The sequence below is a fragment of the Sorex araneus genome, chromosome 6, assembly GCF_027595985.1.
Source record: "Sorex araneus isolate mSorAra2 chromosome 6, mSorAra2.pri, whole genome shotgun sequence".
Lineage (NCBI taxonomy): Eukaryota > Metazoa > Chordata > Mammalia > Eulipotyphla > Soricidae > Sorex > Sorex araneus.
The window spans coordinates 62,574,767-62,593,906 of record NC_073307.1 but is presented as its reverse complement, the minus strand read 5'-3'; positions in this window follow the sequence as shown (position 1 = coordinate 62,593,906).

The following is a 19,140-nucleotide window of genomic DNA, read 5'->3' as shown; positions in this document are numbered from 1 at the left end:
AGAAGAGGCCAGCAGACAGCAAGAATACATCAGAAGACAAAGTGACCAGAGGGGATTACCCACTTAATTATCCCTAATACAAATGGCCCAGATACACTGCAAGTCTTATTGTTTTCTTTTTATTGAATTTTTTTTTTTTTTTTTGCTTTTTGGGTCACACCCAGTGATGCTCAGGTTCTGCACTCCTGGTTCTGCACTCAGGAATCACTCCTAGCGGTGCTTGGGGGACCATATGGGATGCCGAGGATCGAACCCAGGTCTGCCGCGTGCAAGGCAAACGCCCTACCCGCTGTGCTATTGCTCCGGCCCCAAGTCTTATTGTTTTCTATGAACTAACAGTGATCAGAAACTTTATTAATTAATCAAACACCCTTTCCCCAAAACTTTATCAATACTTCATTTCTCCCCCAAATTAATAACATTATCTGCTACTTTATACTAATAAGCCAACTTTAAAATCAAGATTGAAGCCAGAAATAATGCCTTATATTTATACGCCACATCCGTGTGCCTAATGTTCAAAAGGCACTTTAAAACTTCACTGTATCACTGTCATCCTGTTGTTCATCAATTTGCTCGAGCGGGCGCCAGTAATGTCTCCATTTGTCCCTGTCGTATGCCAGTGTAGGCTGATGGCGTAATGAGGGCTCTTTCAGGGTCAGGAGAATGAAGACCGTCATTGTTACTATTTTTGGCATATCAAGTACGCCACGGGTCGCTTGCCAGGCTCTCACTTTATAACTTACAAAATAATTTCACAGCCATGACTCTACTGGATCCGAATCACATCCCTGCAAAATTTCTGGGGGATATCACGATTCTCCAGATTGCAAAACATACATCCACCAAAAGGACTCACAGAGGGGCTGGAGTGATAGCACAGCGGGTAGGGTGTTTGCCTTGCCCGGGTTCCAATCTCAGCATCCCCTATGGTCCTCTGAGCAACGCCAGGGGTGATTCCTGAGTGCATGAGCCAGGAGTAACCCCTGTGCATAGACGGGTGTGACCCAAAAAGCAAATAAAGAAAAACCTCTCCATTTATTTTCCTATGACTACAAAGGCATGAGAAATGACACGCTTTCCACATTTCTCACATTCAATTTCTCTCTAGTATGAAATCGCTTGTGCTGATTAAGGCTGTCTCACAGTCCTTACATTAATATGGTTTCTCTCAAGTGTGAATTCTCCTATGAGTAGTAAGTATAATACTAAGGTTATACTACTACTGTATAATGCCTTATGTATGTCAGGCCTTCCCAGACGCCTGACATACATAAGGCTTCTCTGCACTGTGAGTACCCATATGTGTTTTCAGGGCAGATGATCAAATGAAGGCCTTTCTACATGCCTTACATTTCTAAGGTTTCTCGACAGTGTGCATTCTGTTATGTCTAGTCAGCTGAGTATTTGAGAAAGGTCTACGCACACTCCTGACATACAAAAGGCTTCTCTCCCAAATGATTTCTCCTATGTACAGTGAGCATTGAGGATGAGCTAAATGCCTTCCCACATTCCTGACACTAATAAGGCATCTCTCCAGTATGACTTCTCATATGTTGAGTAAAGACCCTTCCACAAACTTTACAATTATGAGGATTCTCTCCATTGTGAATTCTCCTATGTACTGTAAGATAGGAGGAAAGCTGAAGGCCTTCCCACACTCCTGACATACATAAGGCACGGATTTCTACTATGTACAATAAGATACGTGGAACTGGTAAAGGTCTTCCCACACTCCTGACATACATAAGGCTGGGATTTCTACTATGTACAATAAGATACGTGGAACTGGTAAAGGTCTTCCCACACTCCTGACATACAAAGGGCTTCTCTCCAGTATGAGTATTCATATGCCTATTGAAACCTATAAATTAGTGAAGGCCTTTCTGCATACCTTACATTTATAAGGTTTCTCCCAGTATGAATTCTCCTATGTACAGTAAGCACTGAGGATCTGCTAAAGTTCTGCCCCCACTCCTGACATATATAAGCCTTCTCTCCAGTATGAGTATCCATGTGCCCTTTAAGGGCTGCCAATCAAGTGAAGGCCTTTCAACATGTCTTACAGTCACTGTTTCTCTCCAGTGTGATTATCCTTGTGCACAGAAAGGCTTGAGTGATAAGCAAAGACGTTTCCACAGTCCTGACATGAATATGGTTTCTCTCCAGAATGACTCTTTCTGTGATGAAAAAGATCAGAGGAGCAAGTTTAGACCTTCCCATCCTGACATGAGTAAGTTTTCATTCCTGTATGAATTTCCCTGAAGACACCAAGTTGTGAGCACAAGGTAATGGCCTCTCCGCATTGCTCATATGCATGAGGTTTGTCTGCAGTGTTATCTCTATGATGTATAATAAGATTTGAGGGGGAAGTGAAAGCTTCCCCACAGTCCATATACATAAACGGTTTTTCTGCAGTTTGCAATCTTTGCACTGAAACACTGCGATGACACCTGAATCAAAGTTTGTTCTCCCTGGTAACAATCCTGGGGATTCTGTCTATTGGGGGTTTCAAAGGGAACATTATTCTTAGACGGGGTCAGTCCATGATGACTTTACTTATGCAAATGTCAGCATGCGGGACTCACCATAAACGGTGCTCCTCTCCCACTGTCCTGGGGCTTCTGCCTTGAGGGGTTTGTGTCCAGAAACTGAGGAGAACAGACTGTGAGGAGTTTTTCCCAGGGGAAAGCTTCTCTGATCACCCTCAGAAGACATTAGGCCTGTCTCGGCATCCCCATGGGGCAGAGGGCGAGATTGCTCACTCTGAGACACTGTCACACAGTGCAGGATCAGAGACATTCCACTAGGGCTGGCTGCTTCCCTGTAAAAAGCAGAAGAGGATTCCAATGACTGCTCCATTCCTTCATAGTCTCCCTGTCAAAAGAAACTGAGACCAACATTACCACGACGAGGAATGCAATTTCTGATAGGTGGATGGATGTTCTATGGGATGACCCAATGTTTCCACATAGTGACTGCACTTAATTGAAGGCTGCACCATCATTAATTTGTTTAAATTTTTTCAATTCGATAAACACAGACATAAAATGGAAATAATACTATCTGCAGAATTTCAAAGCCGTAGTTTCCAACAAAATAAAATACACCCGAGTCCTGGTTTGTTTGTAGCACAGTGTGGAGCCCCGGATCCGTGTGTTAAGGCAAGGCTGAAACGCAACACAGCAAGATGGACCATGGGAGCTACTGTAAACATTTCACCACAAATAAATCCTCTCCACGACCAATGAGGTTTTTTGTTCTTTTTTGGTTTGTAGGTTGTATTTATTTGAGGTGGACCACACCAAGAGGTACCACGGATCACTGATGGTGGGTCCCATGGAACATTGCTGGGAATAGAACCCAGATTTCCATCCTGTGGAAGGCAAGTCCGCCCCAATACTCTATCACTCGTGGCAACAAAATAATTCATTTAAACAATTAACTCTCCTGCCTTCTTTCAATTCATTGAAAAATCAGAATATTTCTTCAAAATTAAAGGTAGTAGGAATTGGGATAAGAATGCTAGAACAGTGGGGAGGGTATTTCCACTGCATATGGTGGACTCGGTTTGAATTCTGGCATCCCAGATGGTGCCATTAGTACTTTCCTGCGTTATTCCTCAGTGCTGAGCCTGAAGTAACTAATCAGCATCGCCGTGAGTGAATGAAAAACAAAACCAAGAAATAAAAATAATAATAATAATAATAATAACAGCAACAATAATAATATCCTTAGATTTTAAAAGGACTGATTTTAGCACCCAGTAAGACTAGGGTCCCTCTACTCACAACAGTAGGCTACAAAGTTCCACCCTGCAGTGGCCAGAACTCCACTTTCAAGTCACATTCTAGATCCAAGGAACTATCCTGTCAAAATATTTATATTCAACATGCTAATCTTACCAATTCACTCGTTTTTGGTGACTCAATTCCCAAATCAAATTGTTGCAGTGAAAACCCCTGAAGCTACGATTTCCTTTCTGAAATCAAACATAAAACACAATGAAAGAGTTAGTAGTGTTGGGGCTGGAGTGATAGCACTGTGGTTAGGGCATTTTCCTTGCACAAGACCAACCCAGGTTCGATTCTCAGAATCCCATATAGTTCCCCAAGCACTGCCAGCGGGAATTCCTGAGGGAATGATCCAGGAATAACCCTTGAACATTGCTTGGTGTTATCCAACAAGAATTAAAAAAAAAGAATCGGTAATGGAAAGTATTCGAAGGACATCCATTGTGGGGAATGCTGGGAGCAGCTTGCGAATCCACGAAGTAGTGTTTTGGGTTATGTTTTTTAAACAGGCCTGGTGATACCTAGGAGCATATAAGATGTCAGGGTTTTAACCTATGTCTGCCATGTACAGGACAACTACACTCCCGGCTGTAATAGCTCTTTGTCTCAAATCAGCAATTTTTCATAGGCTCATGCATTCACTCTGTAAACAGAAAAGTAAAAGACACTTCTTTTTTACTTCTTATTTTTTTTTTTTTGCTTTTTGGTTCACACCTGGTGACTCACAGGTGTTACTCCAGGCTCTGCACTTAGGAAAAGCTCATGGTGGTGCTCAGGGGACCATATGGGATGCTGGGAATTGAACCCGTGTTGGCCACGTGCAAGGCAAACGCCCTACCTGCTGTATTATGGCTCCAGCCCCACAAATGATATTTCTTAGTGGATTAGATAGAATAGCAGGGAGGCACTTCCCTCACATGAAGCTGACAGGGTCTGATCTCTGAGTACCACCAAAAGTAACCTCTTAAAACTTCCAGGAATAAACACTGAAAATTCCGAGTCTCAAAGTCAAAAATAAATTTAATATACTGACAAAACATGCTAATGATCTGAGGGCAAAAATAAGCATGAAAGAAAGAGTAGAGTGGTAACTAGATTCCCCTGAAAGGGCACACCATCAGTGCAGGCTGAACAACAGAATGGTGAAGCACAGACAGTTGCCCAATGGCTGTGAATCCCATGAATATTCTACATACCTGACAGGTAAGGGAAAATGAGAACAAAGCCAAGAAAGGAAAGAACAGGATCTTTCTATGACAAGCAGTTCATGAAATTAAGGGCACAGTGAGCGTGGCACAGACACCTGTATCCAGGAGCCCGAGGCCTCTAGGGTCAGCAGCGTGACTCACATGAACTCAGGCATCCACACACTACCCAGAGCCTGAGCCACGGAGGGTCCTCAGACATTTACCTGCACACATGCCTCTTCTTCCTGGGCTCAGGGCTCCTCCTTAAAGCCCAGGAACTCCTGTCCCGGTAAAGAAATGATATTGGTGACAAGCCAACCCAATGTGTCCCAAACAATATTAAACTAATTCCTAAAAGAGCTTGAACAGAAACTCCACTTTTGATATACCCCAAATTAGTAGTTATCAGTCACAGAATTCCGAAGTTTCAATTTCAGTCTGAAATTCTTATGCTGAAGCCCCCCAAAAAGCACAGAAAGTGACTCCAAGCACTGAAATACAACAGCAACTGATGACGTGAGTCCCTAAAAAAAAAAATGAACTCATGCTCAGAGCGATAGTCCAGCAAGGTGGGCACCTGATGACATACAGAGAGAGGTTTGATCCCTAGCAACCATACAGGCCAGGAGCACTGCCACGAGAAATTCCTGAATATACAGCCAGAGTGACCCCTGAGCACTGCTGGGTATAGGCCCCTCACACAATCAAAACTGAAAACAAATAATAACAAATGATGTTACAGGCCAGGTACAATAGAACACCTGCCATATAGTTGCTGACCCGGTTTAATCCACAGCACCCCCATGGGCCCCTGTGGTCGTACAAGAAGTAGATTCATCTAGCAATGGAAGGAAATATTCACAGGAAGTTTATCGATAGTACATCACGTGGGGGGCTTTCCCATGCTCTTGACTGGCCTGGGTAGACACCCTGCATCCCAGAAGCAAGCCTGACGATTGCCAAGTGTGGCCAAATAACAAAAACAAACAAAGAGAAATGAACATATGAAAGTTATCAGCATTGCTGTCAATAATCCTGGCCCATCAGAACCACTGTCCCTGGGGAACACAAAGCGCAGCCCTGCTCCCAGGCTGCTCTCACCGAAGGCCCGCAGCTGATGGTAGGTCTCCAGTGGCCCTGAGCACATCCACTGTGGGATAACAACAAATACAATAGAAAACAAAGCGGCAGATGGAGTTACACTACAGAGGGTCTGGGGACAGTGGGCAGGACTGTCAATCCCCACTGTCCCATCTGGTCCGGCAAGCACTGCCAGCTACAGAGCCAGAAGTAACCCAAAAGAATCACTCGTTGTGACCCTCCCATTACCTCACAAAACATAAGGGAATACCATACCAGAGATGGGGTGGGGTGGTGGGGTATGGAGTGGGGGGTTGGGAGGGATACAGGGATCATCGGTGGTGGAGAATGGGCACTGGTGGAGGGATGGGTACTCGAGCATTGTATGACTGAAACACAAGCACGAAAATATGCAAATATGTTAACTGTATCCTCACGGTGATTCACTAATTGAAAAAAAATTTTTTTAAAAAAGAAAAATGTTGCATAGATCAAACTACAGTTACTTTGCAAAGACAAGTACTGTAAGTGAAACAGATATAAAGCACGCAGTCATTCCTGTCCTAAAATATAATGATCACTAAATGTTTCTGAAAAGAAAAAAAAATGAAACTGAAGAGCCTTTTTATTTTTTTTTTTTTTTTTGCTTTTTGGGTCACAGCCAGCAATGTTCAGGGGTCACTCCTGGCTTTGCAGGAATTACTCCTGACGGTGCTCAGGGGACCATATGGGATGCTGGAATCGAACCCGTGTTGGCCGTGTGCAAGGCAAATGCCCTATCCGCTTTTCTATCTCTCCAGCCCCGAAGAAAGTCTTAAATCCATGCCACCCGATAGGGTCCCTGAGATCTGGTAGGAATAACTGAGCACTGAGTTAGAAGTACTCACTGAGCACTGCTGGTTGTGGCTAAATCCAAATAAAAGGAAACCAACAGACAAGGACACAGTAGCATCAAATAGGGAGAGTTGGAGCACTCAGGCCAGGAATTATATCCCAGGACTCCTTCCTGAAACTCAAGATTCAGAGACCCTAGAAACCGATACCTGCCTGTCACTGCATCATGTCACCACATTGTTCTCCTCCAACCTGGGAACAGTGTATCAGATGGCTCTTCAACATTGTCTGCAGCTTCTGTAATTCCCAAGGATCAGCACGTGGGTCCAGGGAATCACCTAGAAGAGAAGTCAGACCCATGAGCTCCAGAACGGAGCACAACTCATGGCCCTGACTGGAAGTCCCCACACTGGATCCAGAAAGGCCCTGACCAGCATCACCCTCAGGCACAGCTCAGAGACACAACCAGAAAAACATTGCTAGATGTCCCTTACTCTCCAGGGGACAAAAAAGTGTGCTGTAATCCACGATGCCCTTCGCTCTTAGGGAAGGTAAAACAAGCAGCTGACCTGCTGTCCTGTTCTTAGGGCTCTTGGGTCTACCCTAACTGAAAAGTCTATAATTTCTGAACAAACATATGTAGCTGAATAGGTAAAAATCAGATCCCGGAGTCAGGTCAATAAAACAGGAAAAGGTGGGCACTGGCCTTGCACACAGCTACCCGGGCTTGACCTCCCTCATCCCTACAGTCCAGAAGGCCCAACAGGAGGGATTCCTGAGTGCAGAGTGAGAAGAAAGACTGGGCAGACTACTGGTGGATGTGATCCCAAAGACAAACACACACTCAAGAAATGGGAGTTGTGTACTTAGTAGGAAAAAATACATTTACTATCACAACTTCCTGGAATTTATCCAGAGTAAAAACATTTTTATGATGGCCTCACTGATAGCACAGAGCATAGGGTGCCTCCCTGACATGCACTTCAATCAAGTCAATCTCTATCAGATGGAAAGTGTTCCCACGTCTTGCAGGGGATGACCAATGAGCAGAACAAGAAGTGACCCATTAGCATCGCAGGCAGGACCAACTGAAAATGAAACTATTATACTGTGGCGGTCTGTTTCGAAGGCCAGGGCTTGCACTCCTGGCCTATCTCTTACCCCAGAATTCAAATTCTATATAAATCCCGTGAACCCTCTGATAAGAACAGACTGGCATGGCGGTGGAGGCTAGGACAAGGCCCAACTGGTACAGTTCATGGCAGGGCTGCGGACACCTGGCAGCTTCTGGTGTGAAGCTGAGCTGAAAACAAGCTGTGATTTCCAAGGTTTGCATCCGTCCGACTCAACTTTACATCCTGAAATCTTGAGAACTGCTGGATTTGAGATCGCCACACCCCTCCCCTCTGACAAAGGCACAGAGAAAGTCATCTGCCAACAGTGATGTGTGAAATCCAGCCATAAATCTCAGGGCTCAAATCTTTGGTTTGTTTATTTTTGGGCCACACCCTGGGATGCTCAGAACTTATAGGTAGAGTTTACACAGATTATGTCATTTTACTCATTCAGTTATGTGACCCTATGTAAGAAAAGTAGGCGGAACATGCATTTGGCCCAAAAGAAGTCTAAATCATGAATGTCTATAAATTTGCTCAGACACTCCAACCCCTTCGTTTCCTTCTGACAGCCTCTTCTTGGAAGTTTTCCAGCATGTTCACCTCTAAGAACTTCCAATGAAGGTATGAACCGAGGGGCAGGAGAGAGCACACCAGGCTGGAGCACACACTGGCCACATGAAAGCTTGGGGACCTTCACCGGTACCAAATGGCACTGCTAATGTGAACAGAGCAGGGCACAATCCTCAAGCAAGGCCAGTTGTTTCCTCAAATCCCAGCGCGTCTGCTCCCAAAGTAGTGGGACAGACCTAGGGAAAGGAGCTCAAGGGCTGAGCACCTGCTTTACTGGTGGGGAACATGGCACGGTTCCCCTACATGGAGAGACACACGGATAGAGGGGAAGAGTCCCTGATCAACACCAAGTTTTTAGCAAAAAGAGTGAAACTAAAAGATGAGGTTGGATAGAAGCCCACAGCAGCCAAAAAAAAGTTTGAGAGATGCCCGGCAGTGCTCAGGGAACCCTATGGAATACTGGGGAACAAACCCCTCAGCCACATGACAGGCAAGTGCCCTATATGCTCTACTATTACTTGGCTTTTCTTTCTTTTTTTTTTTTTTTTTTTTTGCTTTTCGGGGCAAACCTGGCAATGCACAGGAGTTATTCCTTGGTCTTCACTGAGAAATTACTACGGGCGGTGCTCAGGGGACCTATGGGATGCCGGGAATTGAGTACAGGTCAGCCGTATGCAAAGCAAATGCCCTACCAGCTGTGCTATCGCTGCAATCCCATCGGCTTTTCTTTCTTTTTGGTCTTTTAGGCCACATCTCTCGATGTTCAGACACTCCTATGCGGAATGAAAGGATTGAACCCAGGTCCGTCCTGAGCAAGACCAACACTGTCCTGGCTGTACTAAGGCTCCTGCCCCTAGAGTGAGACATTTATAACCTAGTGCAACAAGTCCCTGCAAAGCCCGTTTCTACAAGTACTCACCAGAACAGAAGGGGCAGCCTCTGGTCCGGGAGAAATACCTCCGTCAATGAGGGATTGCTCTGAAACCTGACAGGTGAAGCAGAAATTATTTTTCTGGGGAAAAATAAAATCAGAGAGTTAGCAGAGATAGTAAATGGATAGGATGCTTTTAGTTCAAGCAGCTGAGCCCAGGTTAATATGCAAGAGCACATAGGTTTCCCCAACCCAGCACTGCCAGGAGCCACACCTGAGCTAACCCTGAGCACCTGCCACCTGTGGACCAAAAACTATAATTATTAATAATAAAAATATACTGTGTGGGGTTATTTCTTGCACGTGTCTACCCAGGTTTGATTGTCGGAATGCTGTGTTGCCCTGAGCATCACCAAGAGTGATCCCTCAGTGCAGAGGTAGGAATCACCCCTGAAAATTTTCATGTGTTCCCTCACTATAAATATTATGTAAAACAAAGAAATAAATGCTTGGTGACCAATGGTCATCCTAGATTTTATTATGGTACATCTAGGGGTACATTCTGGAAGTGACCAGACTATTACCTGCAACATTTGGTTGCACGAACCCCTCTGGTACAACACAGCCCAGATGCTACACCCGCATCCACCAGGGTCTCTTACAGCTCTGCATCTCCCAGGGTCCCAAAACCTACCGCAGGCGCAGGGAACCCGGGAAAATCAAACGTTAATCCACACATTCCTGAGTCCCCGGCCAGTGCCGAGGGCAGTGCACTGGGAGAGCACCTGCCGTGCACGGGGCTGACAGGACCGAGCCTGACATTCCACAGGACCCTGAGTCCCGCCAGGAGAGCCCCCTGGTGCAGAGCCAGGACGGACACTGAATTCTGCAGGATGTCGGTCAAAAATTACAGAACACAACATAGGTTTTATTTAAAAGAGAGACTCGCCCCCTCCCTTTCCTGGGGAACCGTCCCTTTGGCCCCGACTCCATAATCACCACAATGACGGATGTGGCCCACAAAGGACCGGCCCGGGAACATTCCCGGGTGACCCCCCAGTCCCAGCCCGTGACCCCGGGGGCTCCGAGTGTCCCTGCAGGAACCAATGGCGAGGCGGCCTCGCACACTCCGCTGACCTGCGGGGAAACTGGGGAAACTGAGACTCCCTCTTGTCTTTCTCTTTGGTTGGGGCTTAAGCAACAGGGCAAGAGGGGAGGGTGGGGCCTTGACTGACAACCCATGGGGTCCCCAGACCCCCATAGCATCCCAAGCACAGAGCCGGGGGTCGCCCCGATCCCCACTGTGTGCGGCCAGGCCTCCTTGGGACTCGGGCCTGCTGGCAGCACTGAGGCAAGTTCCCTCAGAAACCCCCTCATTTCCCTGAATGGCAGAAAGGGACAAACCTCGGTAGGACGCTGGGGCCGCCGCCCCCTCCATTGCATGGAGTGACCCCGCGGGGTACCCCCTGTCAGCCCAGGGCACCCCCTTTCCCTCCAACTCCGCTCCCAAAGCTCTGACAATGGCGGCCAATAGGAAATGCTGCCACCCTCACTTCCGGCCGGAGTTTTAAAGGGCCAGACTCCAACTATTCCTGACCGGGTACTTTCTCTAAGGAAAGTTGATTTTTTTCCGTTTCTCATCTTGGATCAGGTCAGCAGGAAATCTGTGGGGTCAACAACTACCAGATACACAAAGTATGAAGCCAAAGTGTATATGTTTTCACTAAGCAAATAAAATCCACAAGGATTTCCTTGCAAGTAACCACTAGTAAGTGCCCCAACCCTGACCCCCAACCAACACCACAAAAAACAATGCTCAGAAATCACTGAGCGTTAATATACAGATATCATAATGTTTTCTGTTCAATGACCATTTTTGGGGGGCACGTTCTGTTGTGCCGAGCACTTTTCCCTGACTGCTCAGGGATCACTCCACACTGGGCTCGGGGAACCCTCTGGGGTTCTAACCATGGATCCTGGGTCAGCACCTCCCAACTGAACTGTCCTGATTGTTGTTTACATTGCACTGAACTTCCAATTGCTGGAGTAGCTCCAACTGTTCATGTATTCAGTTACAGGAGTGGGCTAGAAACTAAGTGAATCACATGCCCAGAATTAGTTAAACTAATTTCGTGGGTGACCCAGAATCAGGGTTAGGAATTGGTGAATGGAAAAGTATTATATGTGTAATCAATATTCCTTTATATGGGTCTGTGTGTGCTCATAGCCATTGGTGTTCTCACGCTGCACTTCTCACGCTGACAACCACCTTTCAAGTCACATTGTCGCTCCACTGAACTATCCCGCCAGCATAAAAATATTCCACAGGAGAATCTTGTCATTCACTCCTATTTGGTGACCACATTCTCAAGTCAAATTGCAGCAACAACAAATCCTCATGCTGTGGTTTGAGTTCTAAAATCAATCACAGCAATCAAGGTAAGAATTAGTCGAATAATCCCTGGGTGGATAGGCCGGGCAGGTGGAGGGCATCTCTGGTTCTCACAGTCAAACAGGCACCCAGCAAATGGAAAGTCCTTCGGGAGGATTGCTGTGAGGAGCCTGACTATCCTCAAACTAGTTCTTGGGCTTTTGTATTTGACTAGAACGGTGACATTTGGTGGAGCATAAAGGATACTGGGGATCAAATCCCAGTCGGGCATGGGTAAGACCAACACCCTCCCCTCCCCGTTGTACTGTCGCTCCTCCCAACTAGCTTTGTTATGGGTGCAATCCTTCACTGTTAAACATAAATGTGGAAGAAAATCTCTTAGTGGGTCAGAGAGAGAACAGCAGGTTGGTGTACAGGGTGTCAGGGGCTGTTCCCTGAGTACCGCACAAAGGAAGGCTTGAGGACCACGAGGAAAAACCTACAGCAACACAAGGCCCCACAACAAAATAAAAGGTTCCTGGACAGGGTCCAGCACAGTCCTGTGGTGTCAGGGTCAGGAAGACCAAGCCCCGCCCCCCCCTCACAGTAGACCCAGAGCTCAGCCCCGCACCCACCCGCCACTGCCTGATCTGAGGAGGTGGCAATGGTGGCCAAAGGGTTCCCCCAGGATCACATACTAACACACACAACCCCTGTGTCTCAGTACAACCTCACCACATCCTGCAAAAAAATGCATCCCCCTTAAGCCTCCACCGAGACTCCAGAACTGCCGGGGTATCGGGAAACAAGTGAACAACAAGCATGAAAGTGCCCCTCACACTACCGCGTCCCCATCACTCACAGTGTGGTGACGGGGATGAGCAAGGCTCTCACGTGGGTTCTCGTGTCCTGTCACAAAATTGGCCTTCACAGTCAGTTTTCCGAGAGACCCTATATTCTCCTTTATCCACGTGCCCTTTATATGGTTTCCAGGATACCAGCCACTGGAGGCACTGAGTTCAATCTCCCTGGGTGCAGAGTCAGGAGTAAACCCAAGCACCCAAGCAAGGACAAAGTTCACAAGCCCACCAAATGTGTATTAAAATAAAAAACAAAGGGGAGAGTGTGGACTGATAGCACAGTGGGTAAGGTGATGGACATACACACGGCCGACCCGGTTTCAATGCCCAGCATCCCATATGGCCCTCAGAGGACATCCAGGAGTAATTCTGAATGCCTGAGCCAGGAGTAACCCCTGTGCAACACCTGGTGTAACCCCCCACAAAAAAGGGAAGATGGGGGTAGGGAGATAGTACAGCAGGTGGGCAAAGGTCTTGCCCATCAATCCAGGTTCCATCCCTGACAACCCCATACGGTCCCCCACCAGCCAGGCATGATCCCTGAGTGCAGAGCCCAGGAAAAAACCCTGAGTCCTGCAGGTTTGTCCCAAAGCAAATTTCAAAGACCAAAAAGAGTCCAATGGAGGCAATGCACCGGATTGGGGAACATGCTTTGCACGCAGGGACCTCTGATTTGATGCCAGGCGCCATCTGGTCTCTGAAGATCACTTGAAGTGACCCCAAGCACTGAGTCAAACAGCAACTGAGGGGATGAGACTCTTCTAAATAAATGATCTTAGGGGCTGCAATGACAACATAGTGGCAGGGCATTTGCCTTGCACGCAATCCACGGGGTTTGAATTCCAGCATTCCATAGCTCAGGGTTCCCCACTTCAGTCAGGAGGAACCAGCCTCCACCCACATTTCAGGCTGATGAGCCCAGAAATCCCTCACAGGAAACCAGATGTGCTACAATGACACTATACCAGAAGGTTCCTGCAGGTTCTGGGCTTGCCAGCAGCCACCCCAGGATTAAATCTGATGAGCACTGCAGAGGGTAACACCTGAGTATAGACTTAGCAGGACCAAATAAAGCAACACTGAGTTGGACCAACACACGAGACACCCCTCCCCCGCCAATGCCACATCCCACAGTCCCTGTTCTGTGTTCCAGGGATGAGAAGGGACACACAATGTCCAGCAAGTGACTCAAAGCTGTGTGAGGACATGTGGGCCCGTAGGACTCGGAAGTCCTCTTTCAGGGCCACCCCAAATCCTTCCCATGGAATGTGTAAGTGACTTGACCCCCAATACCTCTGCTGGCCCTAGATCTTTTGCTCCCTCAGAACTGCACATACACAGCAGCGAGTGAACAAGAGACAGTGACTAAACAGGCGAGGCTCTCTCAGCAGGAAGAACAAAACAGGGGAAATGCATGTCCCGGGGCCAGTCACTGGAGCAGCCAGGGTGCAGACAGGCCTGTACTCCTGGGTCCTGCTGATAGTCCGGGGTGAATCCGGAGCAAAGAGCTAAGAGGAAACCATGAGCAGCTGCACTGTGGCACAAAATCAAAAATGAAAGAACACAAAGTAGCAGGATGGAGTAACAGGAGAGTGAGTCCAGGAAACCCGGGTAGGGCTGGCGATCCCTGCTGTCCATATGGTCCAGCAAGAACCCTGAGGTGCAATGTTGGAGTGCAGAGCCAGGAATACTCCCAAGAATCACAGGGTGTGGCCCCCCATCACCTCCCCAACAAAACAACCCCCATCAAGTAGTTAGCCTTATACCACTAGTACCCAATAAGATCCGAGTCTGACACCAGTGACCCAGGAGCACAGAGTTGGGAGTACTTCTTGACCACAATTAAGTCTAAATATAACAAAACAAACAGGGACAAAAGTGGCCTCAGAGATCACTCAGTCACCCCTGCCAGGAACCCTGTCCCAGGGCTCCCTCATAAAATAGCTCAAGACAGATCGGCCAGGAAGCTTGTTCACACCCGTGTCCTCCTGTCACTCTTCTCCTACCTGTGGACAGTGAATCAGAAAGCGTGTCACCATCTTCCCATCTCTAATTCCTGAGGATCTGAAATAAGCTCTGTGCAAGACCTGGAGGAGAAGTCAGAGCCATGAGCACTACAGAGCAGCACAATCTACCAACCTTGCCCAGAAGTCCCAGCACTGCAACTGGAAACTCTCTGACCAGCAAAAACAATCCGGCACCAGATCTCTGACCCACCTGGAAGACACTGCCAGAAGCTCCTTCCTCTCCTGCAGACACAAGTGGGTTGGTATCCGGGCTGTCTGACCAGACCAGAGTGTTGGGCTTGGCTACAGGAGAGGAAACTGAGCCCTGGGACCTTCCCTGAATCCTACAAGAAGGTCCGTACAGGCCCGCACCAGGGCTGCCCCTTGTCCGGCCCCCAGTGAACACAGCCCTGAAAGTGGCTCTGCCATGGGGCAGCTAAAGGAATTCAGCAGGGATGAACATTCAGTCACCCTCTGGCAGGGTGGACAGGGAAACGTGCATGGGACATTTCTACTGGAGCCCAGGGTCACTTCTATGTCCAGGTCAGCCCAAGGTACAGCCCCAGGTCTGTTCAGTTAGTACCCATCTCTTCTGGGTCCTGACTTACGCTAATCCCAATCAGCACAACTGCATAGGCCTCACCCAGCACTCGCTCCTGTCTTGCAGCAATATATTTGAGAACTGTACAAACAGCGTGTTGTAGCGTATAAGTATCCTATATCTGGGTGTTGATTAAGAACCATGATATGAACTATTTCTATTATTTAACTACAAATCTTTTATTCCGGGGCACAGAGAGGTAGTACAGCATAAACTATCAGCTTACCCAAGACCAGTACCCATGCAAAGCTTATGGGCGACTGGCAGCAGTGATTCCTCAGTTCAGAGTCAGGAGTAAGGCCTGAGCACTTTAGGGTGTGGCGCAGAAGTACGGCAACAACAAAATGGGAACTAACAAAGGAGGGGGAAAAAAAGAAAAATTCACATGCAAAGACAAATTCTCACATGAACATTTAAACAGTCAAAGAGCGTGTCCTTAAAAGCTTGTTTAACGGCTTTTTCTATGCAGCAGAAGCCTATGGTTTCTCCTGAATCCTCATTCTTCTCTGTCTCTGCTCTCACATATTTCATGTGTGTATGTTGGACCAGAAAAGGCAGTGCTCAGGAGTGATCCCTAGCTCTGCACTCAGGGATCATTCTCGGCAGGTATGAGGAATCCTGAGGTGCAGGGCTCAGCCTTTGCTTGGCAGGTGCGAGGCATGCACCCTAATCTCTGTAATACGACTCCTGGCATTGCTGAGTAAAATCTTCCCCAGCACACTAGAAGTAATCCCTGAGTAAAGCTCCCCTGTCCACAAAACACTATCTGCCTCCAAACACACAACCCAGAAAAACAAAACTACTCACTGTACTCACCCAGTGGGCAGTCTCCGGGAGTCACCAGATCAGGGAGATCTGAAATGAGAGGGGTTTCGCTTCTTGACGTGTGAGAATAAAAATTCAAATTCCTGACCTAAACAAAAAAAAAAAATTTGGGGGTAAGACAGATAATCAGGTAAGATGTTTGCCTAGCTGGCCCCAACCAATCTTCCACATCTGATACGACCCCCTGAGCACCGAGGGAATAATTCCTGAGCCCAGAGAAAGGAGTAAAACCTGAGCATCTCTGGGTGCAATGCCTTTGAAAAAATTATAAACAGCAAACCAAAATAGGATAAAACGTAAATTTTCTTTGGCAAACCCCAGTCCCTTTTGATACCCACATCCGGAAGGTGCTCAGGGGACCATATGGGATGCTGGGAATCAAACCCAGGTTGGCTGCATGGAAGGCAAATGCCATACTCGCTGTGCTGTCGCTCCAGCCCCCAACCCATTTACCCTATTAAAGAACATTTCCAGGGCCATTTTATTAAGATGGTATCTTTTCGAAATATATAGCTTAATCCATATCAAAGTCTAAAATAATATCTTGAATGCGATGTATGCAAAAAGATGATAAAGCAGGTAAGATGCTTGTAAATATGGGCGACCTGTATTCCAACCCCAGCATCCATGAATGTGTGAACGCTCTCAGGGACGAAGCCCTGACCAGGTGTAGGCCTGACCACAGTCCCTCAGGCATAAAACAGGAAGGCCTGAACAATGAAGGTTTGGCTCATTTTTGATTTATGGTTCTCGGCAACATTGTGGTTGATGTCCCTTCAAAACACAGCCTCTTAGCCAAGACAGAATCAGGGCAAAGATTAAGAGAATGGTGAACCTTGGCAGTCCTGAGTGAGGGGCATTTATGCATGTATGTCTTTAATTTACTAAAGACAAAAAGCGCAAACTGTTGTTAAAATGTCTAGGATTGGGGCTGGAGCGATAGCACAGCGGGTAGGGTGTTTGCCTTGCAGGCAACTGACCCGGGTTCGAATCCCAGCATCCCATATGGTCTCCTGAGCACTGCCAGGAGTAATTCCTGAGTGCAGAACCAGGAGTAACCCCTGTGCATCGCCGGGTGTGACCCAAAAAGCAAAAAAAAAATAAAATAAAATGTCTAGGATTAAAATTGATGAGAAAACTAAGTTGCAATATCAAATAGGTGTAGAAAATAAACTTATGTGAATATTGCTATATCTAAAAGATAGTGCTGAGAGTATCCTGCCCGCACGGCAGAGCCTGGCAAACTCCTCGTGGCGTATTCAATATGCCAAACAGTAACACTGATGGGTCTCATTCCCCTGACTCTGAAAGAGCCTCCAATGCAGCACCGTTGGGAACGACAGGTAAAGAGAGGCTGCTAAGATCTCAGGGCTAGGACTAATGGAGACGTTACTGGTGCCCGCCCAAGCAAATCCATGAACAATGGAATGACAGTGATATGCTACCTGCCCCGACTCCATAATCACCCCAATGACTGAAGAGGCCCCCCAAGGACCGCCCGGGAACATTCCCGGGTGACCCCCCGCCCCAGCCCGAGACCCCCGGGGGCTCCGAGTGTCCCCGCAGGAACCAATGGGGAGGCGGCCGTGCACGCCCCGCCGACGTGCGGGAAACTGGGGAACTGGGGCTCCCTCTTGTCTCTCTCTGTGGCCGGGCCTGAGCGACAGGGCAGCGGGGAGGGCGGGGCCTTGACCGACACCCCACGGGGTCCCCCGACCCCCGGAGGATCCCGAGTGCAGAGCCCGGAGTCGCCCCGAGCCCCGCCGGGCGCGGCCAGGCCTCCCCGGGACTCGGGCCCGCCGGCAGCCCTGAGGTAAGTTCCCTCAGAATCCCCCGCGTCTCCCTGAAGGGCAGGAACGAACTGGACAGACCTCGGCAGGGCGAGGGGCCACCCGGGTGGGGCCGCCGCCCCAGGCCATGGCAGTGATCGACCCCGCAGGGATCCCCTGTCCGCTCTGGGCACCACCTTCCTCTCAACCCGCTCCTCATGCTCGGACAATGGGGGCCTACTGGAAATTCCACCCACTTCAGACAGGGACTCTGTGACGTCACCACACTTCCGGCCGGAGTTTTAAAGGGCCAGACTGCAACTAATCCTGACCAAGTACTTTCTGGTCAGGAAAGTTGATTGTTTTTCCTGTTTTTCGTCTTGGATCAGGTCAGCAGGAAATCTGTGGGGTCTCCAACTACCGGATAGACAGAGTATGAAGTCAAAGATTTTATATTTTCACAAAGGGAATAAAATGCACAAAGATTACCTTGCAAATACCCACCAGTAAGCACCCCAACCCTGACCCCCAACCAACACAACAAAAAAATAATGCTCAGAAATCACTGGGCGTTAATATCCAGATATCACAATCACAATGTTTTCCGTTCATTTAAACCGTTTTGAGGGGGCATGTTCTGTAGTGCTGAGCACTTTTCCGTGACTGCTCAGGGATCACTCCACACTGGGCTCGGGGAACCTTCTGGGGTTTCAACCATGGATCCTGGGTCAGCACCTCCCAGCTGGACTCTCCTAGCCTTGATTGTTGTTTACATTGCACTGAACTTCCAATTGTTGCAGGAGCTCCAACTGTTCATGTATTCAGTTACAGGAGTGAGCTAGAAACTAAGTGAATCACATGCCCAGAATTAGTTAAACTGATTTTGTGGGTGACCCAGAATCAGGCTTAGGAATTGGGGAATGTTTAAGTATTATATCTATAATCAATATTCCTTTATATGTGACTGTGTGTGCTCATAGCCATTGGTGTTCTCATGCTGCTCCTAGCTCTGTGCTCAGCAACTCTTCAAACAGTGCTCAAGTTCGACTATGCACTAAATTGAACTGGGATCTAAAATGGATCAGCCATTGGGCTGGAGAGATAGCACAGTGGGTAGGGCGTTTGCCTTGCATGCGCCCAACCCTGGTTCGATTCCCAGCATCCCATATGGTCCCCTGCCTGAGCACCACCAGGGGTAATTCCTGAGCGCAGAGCCAAGAGTGACCCCTGTGTATCGCCAGGTGTGACCCAAAA